The sequence below is a fragment of the Sinohyriopsis cumingii genome, unplaced genomic scaffold (assembly GCF_028554795.1).
Source record: "Sinohyriopsis cumingii isolate HCF-2022 unplaced genomic scaffold, ASM2855479v2 utg003265l, whole genome shotgun sequence".
Taxonomy (NCBI): Eukaryota; Metazoa; Mollusca; class Bivalvia; order Unionida; family Unionidae; genus Sinohyriopsis; species Sinohyriopsis cumingii.
The window spans coordinates 153,106-172,374 of NW_028316439.1; the positions used below are offsets into that span (position 1 = coordinate 153,106).

The window sequence follows — 19,269 nt, forward strand, 5'->3', positions numbered from 1 at the left end:
TAAGACGCATACCAAGGTGGCTCTTGGTTAGTCGTGGATGTCTCACTTCCACTTGCAGGTCTCATATATATCTTACATGGTCCACTGAATCAGGTTTTGGGTAGCAGACTAACGCAGCTTTTAGAATTGAATAATATAGTTTTAGGAGATAACTAGGTACAGATTTTGTGCCTTTAGAAGTGGAAATTGAAATTTGTGCTGCAGAAATGAAATGAAAGAGACGTATGAAAAAATAAAATAAGTATGGCCAAAGGGGCGATCGAAACCAGGGACTTCGCATGGTCAACGTGTGTGTTATCATTGTAAAATCTATTGAAGCAATGTAAAATGTATAATTCGGAAATTACAAAAAAAAATATATCTTACTATCCTCTTGGACACTTCAATATACAGTTTAACAATATGATTTCAGCAAAAATTGTTGAGGTTAAACAGTTGCTATGCTCTATACTGATTTCTATGAATGTGCATTCTTATTACCAATTGATTGGGAAATGAACATTGTCAGTATGGTAAGTTAAAATAATAATTTACCAAAGTTCATCAAGTTCATTTTTACTTAGAACACACTATAAAGTATAACGTGATAAGAAATATAACAGCAGCAATCGCTAAGCAATCTGTAATATTTGGCGAAACGACAGGCAACCATGATGATAATTATGAAACAAATGAAGTAGACATGCCTACAGTATCCAGAAACTAGTGTGCCTCATGGTGGGAAATCTACAGATCACGAAGCTAATAGGCAAGGTTTTATCATGTTGACTACGCTTTCAGGAGTTATCTGATGCAAATTCAGCTCTAGCATATTTACTATCAAGCATCCCGCCCTAAAGCCCTGGTCGATTCAAATTGACCAGTAAATAATTACCTACTACTGGAACTAACATATGAACTACTGCTACTCCTAGCAGTTTTAATAATGATAATATTAATAATAATAGTAAGAGTAAATTTATCGTCAAGAAAGAAAAAGAGACAAGCCTAACTCAGCATGATTAAAATCAGATCTCCACTGTCATACTGTAACGCATCAAGGGTGAAGACCAAATAAAAAGGAATATATGGACAGCTCACGCCTTCTTCAGCTACTAGATGTCTCCAATGTATTGTAGTGTCAAGAAATGGTGTGTTCACGACAACCGTTCTTATTTAGATTATAAAAGCACAAAACAAAACAATTATAAAAGCCAAAACATGTTATTATACAACGTCCAGGCTTGTATGTGTTTTCTCACAAAATTTAGTTGTCAAAATAATGAAATATATTTTAAAATATGCAGACCATATATTTGATGGTCAATGGCTTGTGAAAATCAGCATAAATATTGTTGTTGTTGTTATAGGGTTTAACGCCATTTTTCAGCACAAGATAGGCTATACATGTCGGCCAGTATTAATGGTGGAGGAAGAACCGGGAAAACCCCGGAAAGAACCACCGACCCACGAGAAGCTACCGGCAAGCTTTCTCACGTATCCACATTTGCCGAGCCCGAGACTCGAACCCACGCAGACAGAGGTGAGATGGCAGTGATCCGTGACGGACAGCGCTTTAGACCACTCGGCAGCATAAACATTCAATTTATCATAGTTCGCATAACCTCTAACTCAAATAATCCCATTTTCCAAACTAATCTTGCACAGAAAAGTAAGTTAATAGTTTTCCAAATTTGTTCATTTTGACGCACCGAAGTGGTAATGATGTTGTGCATCCAGTCAAATTTCGGAACCATACCCAGGTTTGCGTTATAGAGTTCAATGCTAAATAAGTTAGATGCACAGTCTGGAACTGGATGCAAATAGTGTGTCGCCTTTGTTGGCTGAGGCACAGTTTGTCCTTTACAGCAACGTGGACAGAGAATACAATTTATTTTGCTATATATTCACTACATTTGTTTCTCAATACTGACCTTTCCACTGTGTGACAATCAATACAATCATATGTTAATTTAAGATACCGTCAAAGATGATATCACGGTGAAGTTCTTGTCAAAGGTTGACCTGCATTTGTTTGAATGGCTGGCCTGTCAACAGAGCAGCATGTAAATAGAACACATATTTCACTTCAGGACCATCACCAAAGTCTTATAAGACACTAGTCACTGTCGCCAAAATACAAAGAGAAAACCACACCTAGAACTCATATTCTTCAGAATAAACAATTACCTTTAAATCCCTACAAGAAATGCATATATATAACTCTTCTATCCCCACCAAAATGAGAGGAAAAAATGTACTGAAAATAGACGAAAACTGCTAGAACTACAATGGTGGGTACTGAACTCCAAGTACTAATTGTGACCTGATTCCAAATAGTCTGGGACCGAATGTCAATAGTGTGTCGAGTAGGTTAAATGCGACAATGTGTGTCGTTTTGTATTTCTATCATAACTAATTTTAGAAAGCCCTGTTAGGGTTTTGTTATGTCGATCAATTCCAGATAAAGCGTTATTGAACTCACCAACCAAGATAGTGCTATCGCTAGTATTGTTATGCAAATATGTGTTTGATCTCATTAAAAGGTATACCTTACTCGCACAAGATTTGTAGCATAAATATTGATGAAATCAACCACTCTTCATTAAGATCTATTTTAAATGTAAAATTCTACCCTTATGAAACATTTCATGTGCCACTTGATTTTTCAACTCTCTCACTACTAAAACATCAACACCAGCCCTCCTAATGACGGCATTGCTATCAAATATGTCACCATTACAAATCTCATTTTCTGTGATACATTCAGTAAACTCATCATCCCAAAAGGCTTCTTGCAATAATAAAATATGGCCTCTTATTTTTTAGAAATATTTCTAAAACAGACTTTCGCTTATTCAAATCTAGCATGCCGTTTACAATTAGAGATACAATATATAAGGCCATTATAATGATTAGTGTGTTTAAAGTATTAAATTATGTCGCATGTTTTATCATTTCCATGAATACTAGAAATTATTTAATGGATTTGAGACGCATGCTATTCGTTTTCAGTCTAGGTACTGGATTAAACCGTCTTCTCCAACTGTGTATGACTTTGAAAGTGTCTATATCAGTACTGTTATTTCCATTTCCGTTTACCTGAAAACTCTGAACATCGTTTGCCTTTCAAAAGCGACTTCAACTACCATCCTACTGTCATCACTTCCTGGATCCGTCACCGATCTATCACTAACAGTACGCCTGTTGTTTCGTTCTTCCTCCGTTTCTAGTTCTTGATCGGTCTTAACGACTCTGCTTCCCACAGTTTCCTCCACTCTTTCTTCACTATAATTATCCTGTATTTAATTCTCAACGTCTTCTTCATCATCTTCGGCAAGCTGTAACTCCAATGATTGTTCCTCCCTCGCAGTATCACCAACCTGCGGATTCACTTCCACAATGTCCTCTCTGTAACATGTACATGTTTGGGCATCTTTGTGGCATTTGTCGCATATCCCCCATTGACACATAAAGGAAAACTTCCACAACTGTCAAATCTTTGCCTTTTGCAATTCTTAGCTACATGGCCCTTCTCCCCACACTTATAGCACACAAAATCCAGTCACCTTTTCATAAGATGGCTCGGATCTAGACATCGAGAACACATCTTTACTTGATTATTGTGCAATACCCCAAAATATGTTTATTATTTATTTTCATCTTTGCCTAAAGTTCTAACTTACAGCTTTCTATATTAGGTTTAAGGTAAACTTATAAATTACTCCTCGTGCTAACTGCTATAACGAAGATAAGACACATACCAAAGTGTGCTTCAGCTGATTATGGATCTTTCACTTCACCCTCTAGATCTCAAATATAACGTATATTGAATCATGATTTTGGGAACATAAAGTTTTGATATTGAATTGTTAAACTTTTAAAAAATAATAGTACAGACTTCATCTCGTTGCTCCAGAATAGAAATGACAGAGAAGGAAAAGAAGATAAAGGTAAATAAAGAAATAGAGAGGAAAATAGTAACGAAAATAAAAACTATTGGCCACAGGGGGGATCGAACCCACGACCTTCGCGTTATTAGCACGACGCTCTAACCAACTGAGCTATGCGGCCACTTGCTAATCAAAATCCTCCTACACAATCTAGAAATACAGATGGAGTACATACTTTCACACAATGAATGATTAGCAAAAGGAACCACACAATTAGGGTACGTAAAAGCATTGCCAACGTGTATGTTAATAGTATAAAATATATGGAAATAATGTAAAATGCATAACTCCCATATTATAACAAATATTGGTCTTTTCATAATTGCCGAATGTGCTAACGTTAACACACTACGTGTTGTTTTAAGTAAAGTCATAAATTACTCCTCGAGCTTTTTGAGAGAACGAAGATAAGACGCATACCAAGGTGGCTCTTGGTTAGTCGTGGATGTCTCACTTCCACTTGCAGGTCTCATATATATCTTACATGGTCCACTGAATCAGGTTTTGGGTAGCAGACTAACGCAGCTTTTAGAATTGAATAATATAGTTTTAGGAGATAACTAGGTACAGATTTTGTGCCTTTAGAAGTGGAAATTGAAATTTGTGCTGCAGAAATGAAATGAAAGAGACGTATGAAAAAATAAAATAAGTATGGCCAAAGGGGCGATCGAAACCAGGGACTTCGCATGGTCAACGTGTGTGTTATCATTGTAAAATCTATTGAAGCAATGTAAAATGTATAATTCGGAAATTACAAAAAAAAATATATCTTACTATCCTCTTGGACACTTCAATATACAGTTTAACAATATGATTTCAGCAAAAATTGTTGAGGTTAAACAGTTGCTATACTCTATACTGATTTCTATGAATGTGCATTCTTATTACCAATTGATTGGGAAATGAACATTGTCAGTATGGTAAGTTAAAATAATAATTTACCAAAGTTCATCAAGTTCATTTTTACTTAGAACACACTATAAAGTATAACGTGATAAGAAATATAACAGCAGCAATCGCTAAGCAATCTGTAATATTTGGCGAAACGACAGGCAACCATGATGATAATTATGAAACAAATGAAGTAGACATGCCTACAGTATCCAGAAACTAGTGTGCCTCATGGTGGGAAATCTACAGATCACGAAGCTAATAGGCAAGGTTTTATCATGTTGACTACGCTTTCAGGAGTTATCTGATGCAAATTCAGCTCTAGCATATTTACTATCAAGCATCCCGCCCTAAAGCCCTGATCGATTCAAATTGACCAGTAAATAATTACCTACTACTGGAACTAACATATGAACTACTGCTACTCCTAGCAGTTTTAATAATGATAATATTAATAATAATAGTAAGAGTAAATTTATCGTCAAGAAAGAAAAAGAGACAAGCCTAACTCAGCATGATTAAAATCAGATCTCCACTGTCATACTGTAACGCATCAAGGGTGAAGACCAAATAAAAAGGAATATATGGACAGCTCACGCCTTCTTCAGCTACTAGATGTCTCCAATGTATTGTAGTGTCAAGAAATGGTGTGTTCACGACAACCGTTCTTATTTAGATTATAAAAGCACAAAACAAAACAATTATAAAAGCCAAAACATGTTATTATACAACGTCCAGGCTTGTATGTGTTTTCTCACAAAATTTAGTTGTCAAAATAATGAAATATATTTTAAAATATGCAGACCATATATTTGATGGTCAATGGCTTGTGAAAATCAGCATAAATATTGTTGTTGTTGTTATAGGGTTTAACGCCATTTTTCAGCACAAGATAGGCTATACATGTCGGCCAGTATTAATGGTGGAGGAAGAACCGGGAAAACCCCGGAAAGAACCACCGACCCACGAGAAGCTACCGGCAAGCTTTCTCACGTATCCACATTTGCCGAGCCCGAGACTCGAACCCACGCAGACAGAGGTGAGATGGCAGTGATCCGTGACGGACAGCGCTTTAGACCACTCGGCAGCATAAACATTCAATTTATCATAGTTCGCATAACCTCTAACTCAAATAATCCCATTTTCCAAACTAATCTTGCACAGAAAAGTAAGTTAATAGTTTTCCAAATTTGTTCATTTTGACGCACCGAAGTGGTAATGATGTTGTGCATCCAGTCAAATTTCGGAACCATACCCAGGTTTGCGTTATAGAGTTCAATGCTAAATAAGTTAGATGCACAGTCTGGAACTGGATGCAAATAGTGTGTCGCCTTTGTTGGCTGAGGCACAGTTTGTCCTTTACAGCAACGTGGACAGAGAATACAATTTATTTTGCTATATATTCACTACATTTGTTTCTCAATACTGACCTTTCCACTGTGTGACAATCAATACAATCATATGTTAATTTAAGATACCGTCAAAGATGATATCACGGTGAAGTTCTTGTCAAAGGTTGACCTGCATTTGTTTGAATGGCTGGCCTGTCAACAGAGCAGCATGTAAATAGAACACATATTTCACTTCAGGACCATCACCAAAGTCTTATAAGACACTAGTCACTGTCGCCAAAATACAAAGAGAAAACCACACCTAGAACTCATATTCTTCAGAATAAACAATTACCTTTAAATCCCTACAAGAAATGCATATATATAACTCTTCTATCCCCACCAAAATGAGAGGAAAAAATGTACTGAAAATAGACGAAAACTGCTAGAACTACAATGGTGGGTACTGAACTCCAAGTACTAATTGTGACCTGATTCCAAATAGTCTGGGACCGAATGTCAATAGTGTGTCGAGTAGGTTAAATGCGACAATGTGTGTCGTTTTGTATTTCTATCATAACTAATTTTAGAAAGCCCTGTTAGGGTTTTGTTATGTCGATCAATTCCAGATAAAGCGTTATTGAACTCACCAACCAAGATAGTGCTATCGCTAGTATTGTTATGCAAATATGTGTTTGATCTCATTAAAAGGTATACCTTACTCGCACAAGATTTGTAGCATAAATATTGATGAAATCAACCACTCTTCATTAAGATCTATTTTAAATGTAAAATTCTACCCTTATGAAACATTTCATGTGCCACTTGATTTTTCAACTCTCTCACTACTAAAACATCAACACCAGCCCTCCTAATGACGGCATTGCTATCAAATATGTCACCATTACAAATCTCATTTTCTGTGATACATTCAGTAAACTCATCATCCCAAAAGGCTTCTTGCAATAATAAAATATGGCCTCTTATTTTTTAGAAATATTTCTAAAACAGACTTTCGCTTATTCAAATCTAGCATGCCGTTTACAATTAGAGATACAATATATAAGGCCATTATAATGATTAGTGTGTTTAAAGTATTAAATTATGTCGCATGTTTTATCATTTCCATGAATACTAGAAATTATTTAATGGATTTGAGACGCATGCTATTCGTTTTCAGTCTAGGTACTGGATTAAACCGTCTTCTCCAACTGTGTATGACTTTGAAAGTGTCTATATCAGTACTGTTATTTCCATTTCCGTTTACCTGAAAACTCTGAACATCGTTTGCCTTTCAAAAGCGACTTCAACTACCATCCTACTGTCATCACTTCCTGGATCCGTCACCGATCTATCACTAACAGTACGCCTGTTGTTTCGTTCTTCCTCCGTTTCTAGTTCTTGATCGGTCTTAACGACTCTGCTTCCCACAGTTTCCTCCACTCTTTCTTCACTATAATTATCCTGTATTTAATTCTCAACGTCTTCTTCATCATCTTCGGCAAGCTGTAACTCCAATGATTGTTCCTCCCTCGCAGTATCACCAACCTGCGGATTCACTTCCACAATGTCCTCTCTGTAACATGTACATGTTTGGGCATCTTTGTGGCATTTGTCGCATATCCCCCATTGACACATAAAGGAAAACTTCCACAACTGTCAAATCTTTGCCTTTTGCAATTCTTAGCTACATGGCCCTTCTCCCCACACTTATAGCACACAAAATCCAGTCACCTTTTCATAAGATGGCTCGGATCTAGACATCGAGAACACACCTTTACTTGATTATTGTGCAATACCCCAAAATATGTTTATTATTTATTTTCATCTTTGCCTAAAGTTCTAACTTACAGCTTTCTATATTAGGTTTAAGGTAAACTTATAAATTACTCCTCGTGCTAACTGCTATAACGAAGATAAGACACATACCAAAGTGTGCTTCAGCTGATTATGGATCTTTCACTTCACCCTCTAGATCTCAAATATAACGTATATTGAATCATGATTTTGGTAACATAAAGTTTTGATATTGAATTGTTAAACTTTTAAAAAATAATAGTACAGACTTCATCTCGTTGCTCCAGAATAGAAATGACAGAGAAGGAAAAGAAGATAAAGGTAAATAAAGAAATAGAGAGGAAAATAGTAACGAAAATAAAAACTATTGGCCACAGGGGGGATCGAACCCACGACCTTCGCGTTATTAGCACGACGCTCTAACCAACTGAGCTATGCGGCCACTTGCTAATCAAAATCCTCCTACACAATCTAGAAATACAGATGGAGTACATACTTTCACACAATGAATGATTAGCAAAAGGAACCACACAATTAGGGTACGTAAAAGCATTGCCAACGTGTATGTTAATAGTATAAAATATATGGAAATAATGTAAAATGCATAACTCCCATATTATAACAAATATTGGTCTTTTCATAATTGCCGAATGTGCTAACGTTAACACACTGCGTGTTGTTTTAAGTAAAGTCATAAATTACTCCTCGAGCTTTTTGAGAGAACGAAGATAAGACGCATACCAAGGTGGCTCTTGGTTAGTCGTGGATGTCTCACTTCCACTTGCAGGTCTCATATATATCTTACATGGTCCACTGAATCAGGTTTTGGGTAGCAGACTAACGCAGCTTTTAGAATTGAATAATATAGTTTTAGGAGATAACTAGGTACAGATTTTGTGCCTTTACAAGTGGAAATTGAAATTTGTGCTGCAGAAATGAAATGAAAGAGACGTATGAAAAAATAAAATAAGTATGGCCAAAGGGGCGATCGAAACCAGGGACTTCGCATGGTCAACGTGTGTGTTATCATTGTAAAATCTATTGAAGCAATGTAAAATGTATAATTCGGAAATTACAAAAAAAAATATATCTTACTATCCTCTTGGACACTTCAATATACAGTTTAACAATATGATTTCAGCAAAAATTGTTGAGGTTAAACAGTTGCTATGCTCTATACTGATTTCTATGAATGTGCATTCTTATTACCAATTGATTGGGAAATGAACATTGTCAGTATGGTAAGTTAAAATAATAATTTACCAAAGTTCATCAAGTTCATTTTTACTTAGAACACACTATAAAGTATAACGTGATAAGAAATATAACAGCAGCAATCGCTAAGCAATCTGTAATATTTGGCGAAACGACAGGCAACCATGATGATAATTATGAAACAAATGAAGTAGACATGCCTACAGTATCCAGAAACTAGTGTGCCTCATGGTGGGAAATCTACAGATCACGAAGCTAATAGGCAAGGTTTTATCATGTTGACTACGCTTTCAGGAGTTATCTGATGCAAATTCAGCTCTAGCATATTTACTATCAAGCATCCCGCCCTAAAGCCCTGATCGATTCAAATTGACCAGTAAATAATTACCTACTACTGGAACTAACATATGAACTACTGCTACTCCTAGCAGTTTTAATAATGATAATATTAATAATAATAGTAAGAGTAAATTTATCGTCAAGAAAGAAAAAGAGACAAGCCTAACTCAGCATGATTAAAATCAGATCTCCACTGTCATACTGTAACGCATCAAGGGTGAAGACCAAATAAAAAGGAATATATGGACAGCTCACGCCTTCTTCAGCTACTAGATGTCTCCAATGTATTGTAGTGTCAAGAAATGGTGTGTTCACGACAACCGTTCTTATTTAGATTATAAAAGCACAAAACAAAACAATTATAAAAGCCAAAACATGTTATTATACAACGTCCAGGCTTGTATGTGTTTTCTCACAAAATTTAGTTGTCAAAATAATGAAATATATTTTAAAATATGCAGACCATATATTTGATGGTCAATGGCTTGTGAAAATCAGCATAAATATTGTTGTTGTTGTTATAGGGTTTAACGCCATTTTTCAGCACAAGATAGGCTATACATGTCGGCCAGTATTAATGGTGGAGGAAGAACCGGGAAAACCCCGGAAAGAACCACCGACCCACGAGAAGCTACCGGCAAGCTTTCTCACGTATCCACATTTGCCGAGCCCGAGACTCGAACCCACGCAGACAGAGGTGAGATGGCAGTGATCCGTGACGGACAGCGCTTTAGACCACTCGGCAGCATAAACATTCAATTTATCATAGTTCGCATAACCTCTAACTCAAATAATCCCATTTTCCAAACTAATCTTGCACAGAAAAGTAAGTTAATAGTTTTCCAAATTTGTTCATTTTGACGCACCGAAGTGGTAATGATGTTGTGCATCCAGTCAAATTTCGGAACCATACCCAGGTTTGCGTTATAGAGTTCAATGCTAAATAAGTTAGATGCACAGTCTGGAACTGGATGCAAATAGTGTGTCGCCTTTGTTGGCTGAGGCACAGTTTGTCCTTTACAGCAACGTGGACAGAGAATACAATTTATTTTGCTATATATTCACTACATTTGTTTCTCAATACTGACCTTTCCACTGTGTGACAATCAATACAATCATATGTTAATTTAAGATACCGTCAAAGATGATATCACGGTGAAGTTCTTGTCAAAGGTTGACCTGCATTTGTTTGAATGGCTGGCCTGTCAACAGAGCAGCATGTAAATAGAACACATATTTCACTTCAGGACCATCACCAAAGTCTTATAAGACACTAGTCACTGTCGCCAAAATACAAAGAGAAAACCACACCTAGAACTCATATTCTTCAGAATAAACAATTACCTTTAAATCCCTACAAGAAATGCATATATATAACTCTTCTATCCCCACCAAAATGAGAGGAAAAAATGTACTGAAAATAGACGAAAACAGCTAGAACTACAATGGGGGGTACTGAACTCCAAGTACTAATTGTGACCTGATTCCAAATAGTCTGGGACCGAATGTCAATAGTGTGTCGAGTAGGTTAAATGCGACAATGTGTGTCGTTTTGTATTTCTATCATAACTAATTTTAGAAAGCCCTGTTAGGGTTTTGTTATGTCGATCAATTCCAGATAAAGCGTTATTGAACTCACCAACCAAGATAGTGCTATCGCTAGTATTGTTATGCAAATATGTGTTTGATCTCATTAAAAGGTATACCTTACTCGCACAAGATTTGTAGCATAAATATTGATGAAATCAACCACTCTTCATTAAGATCTATTTTAAATGTAAAATTCTACCCTTATGAAACATTTCATGTGCCACTTGATTTTTCAACTCTCTCACTACTAAAACATCAACACCAGCCCTCCTAATGACGGCATTGCTATCAAATATGTCACCATTACAAATCTCATTTTCTGTGATACATTCAATAAACTCATCATCCCAAAAGGCTTCTTGCAATAATAAAATATGGCCTCTTATTTTTTAGAAATATTTCTAAAACAGACTTTCGCTTATTCAAATCTAGCATGCCGTTTACTGTTAGAGATACAATATATAAGGCCATTATAATGATTAGTGTGTTTAAAGTATTAAATTATGTCGCATGTTTTATCATTTCCATGAATACTAGAAATTATTTAATGGATTTGAGACGCATGCTATTCGTTTTCAGTCTAGGTACTGGATTAAACCGTCTTCTCCAACTGTGTATGACTTTGAAAGTGTCTATATCAGTACTGTTATTTCCATTTCCGTTTACCTGAAAACTCTGAACATCGTTTGCCTTTCAAAAGCGACTTCAAACTACCATCCTACTGTCATCACTTCCTGGATCCGTCACCGATCTATCACTAACAGTACGCCTGTTGTTTCGTTCTTCCTCCGTTTCTAGTTCTTGATCGGTCTTAACGACTCTGCTTCCCACAGTTTCCTCCACTCTTTCTTCACTATAATTATCCTGTATTTAATTCTCAACGTCTTCTTCATCATCTTCGGCAAGCTGTAACTCCAATGATTGTTCCTCCCTCGCAGTATCACCAACCTGCGGATTCACTTCCACAATGTCCTCTCTGTAACATGTACATGTTTGGGCATCTTTGTGGCATTTGTCGCATATCCCCCATTGACACATAAAGGAAAACTTCCACAACTGTCAAATCTTTGCCTTTTGCAATTCTTAGCTACATGGCCCTTCTCCCCACACTTATAGCACACAAAATCCAGTCACCTTTTCATAAGATATCTCGGATCTAGACATCGAGAACACACCTTTACTTGATTATTGTGCAATACCCCAAAATATGTTTATTATTTATTTTCATCTTTGCCTAAAGTTCTAACTTACAGCTTTCTATATTAGGTTTAAGGTAAACTTATAAATTACTCCTCGTGCTAACTGCTATAACGAAGATAAGACACATACCAAAGTGTGCTTCAGCTGATTATGGATCTTTCACTTCACCCTCTAGATCTCAAATATAACGTATATTGAATCATGATTTTGGGAACATAAAGTTTTGATATTGAATTGTTAAACTTTTAAAAAATAATAGTACAGACTTCAACTCGTTGCTCCAGAATAGAAATGACAGAGAAGGAGAAGGAGATAAAGGTAAATAAAGAAATAGAGAGGAAAATAGTAACGAAAATAAAAACTATTGGCCACAGGGGGGATCGAACCCACGACCTTCGCGTTATTAGCACGACGTTCTAACCAACTGAGCTATGCGGCCACTTGCTAATCAAAATCCTCCTACACAATCTAGAAATACAGATGGAGTACATACTTTCACACAATGAATGATTAGCAAAAGGAACCACACAATTAGGGTACGTAAAAGCATTGCCAACGTGTATGTTAATAGTATAAAATATATGGAAATAATGTAAAATGCATAACTCCCATATTATAACAAATATTGGTCTTTTCATAATTGCCGAATGTGCTAACGTTAACACACTGCATGTTGTTTTAAGTAAAGTCATAAATTACTCCTCGAGCTTTTTGAGAGAACGAAGATAAGACGCATACCAAGGTGGCTCTTGGTTAGTCGTGGATGTCTCACTTCCACTTGCAGGTCTCATATATATCTTAGAAGGTCCACTGAATCAGGTTTTGGGTAGCAGACTAACGCAGCTTTTAGAATTGAATAATATAGTTTTAGGAGATAACTAGGTACAGATTTTGTGCCTTTACAAATGGAAATTGAAATTTGTGCTGCAGAATAGAAATGAAAGAGACGTATGAGAAAATAAAATAAGTATGGCCAAAAGGGCGATTGAAACCAGGGACTTCGCATGGTCAACGTGTGTGTTATCATTGTAAAATCTGTTGAAGCAATGTAAAATGTATAATTCGGAAATTACAAAAAAAATATATCTTACTATCCTCTTGGACACTTCAATATACAGTTTGACAATATGATTTCAGCAAAAATTGTTGAGGTTAAACAGTTGCTATGCTCTATACTGATTTCTATGAATGTGCATTCTTATTACCAATTGATTGGGAAATGAACATTGTCAGTATGGTAAGTTAAAATAATAATTTACCAAAGTTCATCAAGTTCATTTTTACTTAGAACACACTATAAAGTATAACGTGATAAGAAATATAACAGCAGCAATCGCTAAGCAATCTGTAATATTTGGCGAAACGACAGACAACCATGATGATAATTATGAAACAAATGAAGTAGACATGCCTACAGTATCCAGAAACTAGTGTGCCTCATGGTGGGAAATCTACAGATCACGAAGCTAATAGGCAAGGTTTTATCATGTTGACTACGCTTTCAGTAGTTATCTGATGCAAATTCAGCTCTAGCATATTTACTATCAAGCATCCCGCCCTAAAGCCCTGATCGATTCAAATTGACCAGCAAATAATTACCTACTACTGGAACTAACATATGAACTACTGCTACTCCTAGCAGTTTTAATAATGATAATATTAATAATAATAGTAAGAGTAAATTTATCGTCAAGAAAGAAAAAGAGACAAGCCTAACTCAGCATGATTAAAATCAGATCTCCACTGTCATACTGTAACGCATCAAGGGTGAAGACCAAATAAAAAGGAATATATGGACAGCTCACGCCTTCTTCAGCTACTAGATGTCTCCAATGTATTGTAGTGTCAAGAAATGGTGTGTTCACGACAACCGTTCTTATTTAGATTATAAAAGCACAAAACAAAACAATTATAAAAGCCAAAACATCTTATTATACAACGTCCAGGCTTGTATGTGTTTTCTCACAAAATTTAGTTGTCAAAATAATGAAATATAATATTTTAAAATATGCAGACCATATATTTGATGGTCAATGGCTTGTGAAAATCAGCATAAATATTGTTGTTGTTGTTATAGGGTTTAACGCCATTTTTCAGCACAAGATAGGCTATACATGTCGGCCAGTATTAATGGTGGAGGAAGAACCGGGAAAACCCCGGAAAGAACCACCAACCCACGAGAAGCTACCGGCAAGCTTTCTCACGTATCCACATTTGCCGAGCCCGAGACTCGAACCCACGCAGACAGAGGTGAGATGGCAGTGATCCGTGACGGACAGCGCTTTAGACCACTCGGCAGCATAAACATTCAATTTATCATAGTTCGCATAACCTCTAACTCAAATAATCCCATTTTCCAAACTAATCTTGCACAGAAAAGTAAGTTAATAGTTTTCCAAATTTGTTCATTTTGACGCACCGAAGTGGTAATGATGTTGTGCATCCAGTCAAATTTCGGAACCATACCCAGGTTTGCGTTATAGAGTTCAATGCTAAATAAGTTAGATGCACAGTCTGGAACTGGATGCAAATAGTGTGTCGCCTTTGTTGGCTGAGGCACAGTTTGTCCTTTACAGCAACGTGGACAGAGAATACAATTTATTTTGCTATATATTCACTACATTTGTTTCTCAATACTGACCTTTCCACTGTGTGACAATCAATACAATCATATGTTAATTTAAGATACCGTCAAAGATGATATCACGGTGAAGTTCTTGTCAAAGGTTGACCTGCATTTGTTTGAATGGCTGGCCTGTCAACAGAGCAGCATGTAAATAGAACACATATTTCACTTCAGGACCATCACCAAAGTCTTATAAGACACTAGTCACTGTCGCCAAAATACAAAGAGAAAACCACACCTAGAACTCATATTCTTCAGAATAAACAATTACCTTTAAATCCCTACAAGAAATGCATATATATAACTCTTCTATCCCCACCAAAATGAGAGGAAAAAATGTACTGAAAATAGACGAAAACTGCTAGAACTACAATGGTGGGTACTGAACTCGAAGTACTAATTGTGACCTGATTCCAAATAGTCTGGGACCGAATGTCAATAGTGTGTCGAGTAGGTTAAATGCGACAATGTGTGTCGTTTTGTATTTCTATCATAACTAATTTTAGAAAGCCCTGTTAGGGTTTTGTTATGTCGATCAATTCCAGATAAAGCGTTATTGAACTCACCAACCAAGATAGTGCTATCGCTAGTATTGTTATGCAAATGTGTGTTTGATCTCATTAAAAGGTATACCTTACTCGCACAAGATTTGTAGCATAAATATTGATGAAATCAACCACTCTTCATTAAGATCTATTTTAAATGTAAAATTCTACCCTTATGAAACATTTCATGTGCCACTTGATTTTTCAACTCTCTCACTACTAAAACATCAACACCAGCCCTCCTAATGACGGCATTGCTATCAAATATGTCACCATTACAAATCTCATTTTCTGTGATACATTCAGTAAACTCATCATCCCAAAAGGCTTCTTGCAATAATAAAATATGGCCTCTTATTTTTTAGAAATATTTCTAAAACAGACTTTCAATTATTCAAATCTAGCATGCCGTTTACAATTAGAGATACAATATATAAGGCCATTATAATGATTAGTGTGTTTAAAGTATTAAATTATGTCGCATGTTTTATCATTTCCATGAATACTAGAAATTATTTAATGGATTTGAGACGCATGCTATTCGTTTTCAGTCTAGGTACTGGATTAAACCGTCTTCTCCAACTGTGTATGACTTTGAAAGTGTCTATATCAGTACTGTTATTTCCATTTCCGTTTACCTGAAAACTCTGAACATCGTTTGCCTTTCAAAAGCGACTTCAACTACCATCCTACTGTCATCACTTCCTGGATCCGTCACCGATCTATCACTAACAGTACGCCTGTTGTTTCGTTCTTCCTCCGTTTCTAGTTCTTGATCGGTCTTAACGACTCTGCTTCCCACAGTTTCCTCCACTCTTTCTTCACTATAATTATCCTGTATTTAATTCTCAACGTCTTCTTCATCATCTTCGGCAAGCTGTAACTCCAATGATTGTTCCTCCCTCGCAGTATCACCAACCTGCGGATTCACTTCCACAATGTCCTCTCTGTAACATGTACATGTTTGGGCATCTTTGTGGCATTTGTCGCATATCCCCCATTGACACATAAAGGAAAACTTCCACAACTGTCAAATCTTTGCCTTTTGCAATTCTTAGCTACATGGCCCTTCTCCCCACATTTATAGCACACAAAATCCAGTCACCTTTTCATAAGATGGCTCGGATCTAGACATCGAGAACACACCTTTACTTGATTATTGTGCAATACCCCAAAATATGTTTATTATTTATTTTCATCTTTGCCTAAAGTTCTAACTTACAGCTTTCTATATTAGGTTTAAGGTAAACTTATAAATTACTCCTCGTGCTAACTGCTATAACGAAGATAAGACACATACCAAAGTGTGCTTCAGCTGATTATGGATCTTTCACTTCACCCTCTAGATCTCAAATATAACGTATATTGAATCATGATTTTGGGAACATAAAGTTTTGATATTGAATTGTTAAACTTTTAAAAAATAATAGTACAGACTTCATTTCGTTGCTCCAGAATAGAAATGACAGAGAAGGAGAAGAAGATAAAGGTAAATAAAGAAATAGAGAGGAAAATAGTAACGAAAATAAAAACTATTGGCCACAGGGGGGATCGAACCCACGACCTTCGCGTTATTAGCACGACGCTCTTTTTTTTTTTTTTTTTTTCGAGAAAATTGCTCTATTTATTATTTATATTGAAGAATGTAAATTTAGTTACAATAAAAGAAAGAAAGAAAAACTTCAACTGTTTTTAGTTATAAAAGAAAAAAAAAAAATTAGAGTCTACAGCACACGGTATTCCCAGGCGGTCACCCATCCAAGTACTAACCGGGCCCGACGTTGCTTAACTTCGGTGATCGGACGAGAACCGGTTTTTTTTTTTTTTCTTTCTTTATTTAAAAAACGCTTTGTACAGTATATAAGTTAAAAGTATACAGTCAGTATGTACATAGTAGTTTGTAATGCTATATTACAAAATAATGGTTCTACAATAGTATTTTGTAATGCTATATTACAAAACAATGATTCTACAATATTATTTTGTTAAGCTATGTTACAGAACAATGATTCTAAAATTTTATTTTGTAATCCTATAGTGCAAAACAATGATTCTACAATGTAATAAACAGTTTATCCTCTTCTATTCTCATTAAAGGATTATCTTTTACAAAATACTTCGTAACCAAAGTCTGATTTTTGTCTTTGTAATGTTGATACGCATATAATATATATTTTCTAGTCAAATATTGGAACAATCTTTCGATGTCTATTTGTTTCCCTAATAACGACATAATGTTTCTTCTTTTGTAAATGCACAATCGAGCAATGCTCAGAATGTAGTTCAAAAAAAAACTATTTACTAATTTTGTTTCTTTGTTATATCCTATCATGAGCATTTGTTCAAAAGAAGTGCTATTGAGAACACCAACTCTACAATTTTTAAAAAGAATCTCAACTATATATACAATATAATTCTTAAAAGAGCTTAATTCAGGACATTTCAAAAACATGTGAAATAAATCCTCTGTTTCCAACTGGCACACTGGACATAAGTCATTATCAATTTTGCCATAGTATTTTAGTCTCTCTTTTGTAAATATTCGATTGTGCATTATTCTGTAATCCAAATCTATACAATCTGGGGTCTTGAAAGGTAGGTGTATCAATTTCCAGTATTTATGCTTTTCCAAACTAAATATCTTACTCCAAAAGGAAACAGAAGCTGGTTCTTGAAAAATCAACGTACATAAAAGCTTGTAAAATAGTTGTGTTGTACATAAGCAGAGGTCATATAATTTTGTATCAACTCTGAGAAACATATTATTTCTCCCATTGGTTACAGTGGGTTTTGACTCTGTTGCAACAATATTTCTCCAGCCTAATGGTATACTTTCTATTATGCAATTATAGTCTTTTTTTATCTTATCTGTTTTGATCTCAGAATTTGATTTGTATATCATTTCTTGAATAGCTCTATAAGGTAGTATTCCAGGTACAAATTCATATGTAATATCCTGAACACGAACAATTCCTGCTTCTATAAATTCTGCGAAAAACAACGTTTTACCAGCACATGTAATATTAGGATTTAAAAAGAGAGGTTGTTCAAAAACATTCCTCACATCAATATTTGTATCGATATTATTTCTAAGTTTTTCCCATGCATGAAACATTTCTCTGTAAAATATAGGTAGGGTATTCAATTGTTGCTTATTTAAAGACATGAGAAACAACTCTTTGGTCAACCTCATGTTCAGGACAGTAGATAAAAAGTGATCAAAGGTATTTTTCCACATAGCATGGCAATTCACATCAAAGTATCTTTTTAAAAATTTTAGTCTGAATGCATACATTTTCATCTTTATATCAGTTAACTGTAGTCCGCCATTTCGCTTATCACCAATTATTGTATAATAGTGAACCAAATGGGACTTTCCTGACCAGATAAATCTGAGAAATAATTGCTTCAATTCATCAGCAATCATATCAGGAAGAGGCTGAACTGACACTATGTACAATACTCTAGAAACTAATAAGTTATTAACAACTGTTACTTTTCCTTGTATTGTCAAAAATCTCTGTGACCACAGTTGCAATAAGTTTTTAATTTTAGACAATCTATCATTCCAGTTCAGTTGCTCACATAACTTTGCACATTTTCCAACATAAGCTCCCAAAATTAAGATGACTTGATCACACATTTGAATTTGTAATTGTTTGCAATAATCATCAGTAAGTTTACCAGATCCAATACACAGAAGTTCTGTCTTTTCCTTGTTCACCTTTGCACCAGATCCTTTACAATACAAGTCAAGTACATTAAAAGATTGATTAATGGATTGTGTGTCCGCTAATGTCAAG

At 35.5% G+C, this 19,269-nt stretch overlaps 3 non-coding genes across 3 annotated transcripts; all 3 read right to left on the reverse strand.

Moving 5' to 3' along the window:
- Nucleotides 1–3,979: 3,979 nt before the first annotated feature.
- Trnai-aau (transfer RNA isoleucine (anticodon AAU)) lies at nucleotides 3,980–4,053 on the reverse strand. The gene has a single exon. It is a non-coding gene; the product is annotated as a tRNA-Ile (tRNA).
- A 4,266-nt stretch (nucleotides 4,054–8,319) lies between these two features.
- Trnai-aau (transfer RNA isoleucine (anticodon AAU)) lies at nucleotides 8,320–8,393 on the reverse strand. The gene has a single exon. It is a non-coding gene; the product is annotated as a tRNA-Ile (tRNA).
- A 4,267-nt stretch (nucleotides 8,394–12,660) lies between these two features.
- Trnai-aau (transfer RNA isoleucine (anticodon AAU)) lies at nucleotides 12,661–12,734 on the reverse strand. The gene has a single exon. It is a non-coding gene; the product is annotated as a tRNA-Ile (tRNA).
- Nucleotides 12,735–19,269: the final 6,535 nt, after the last annotated feature.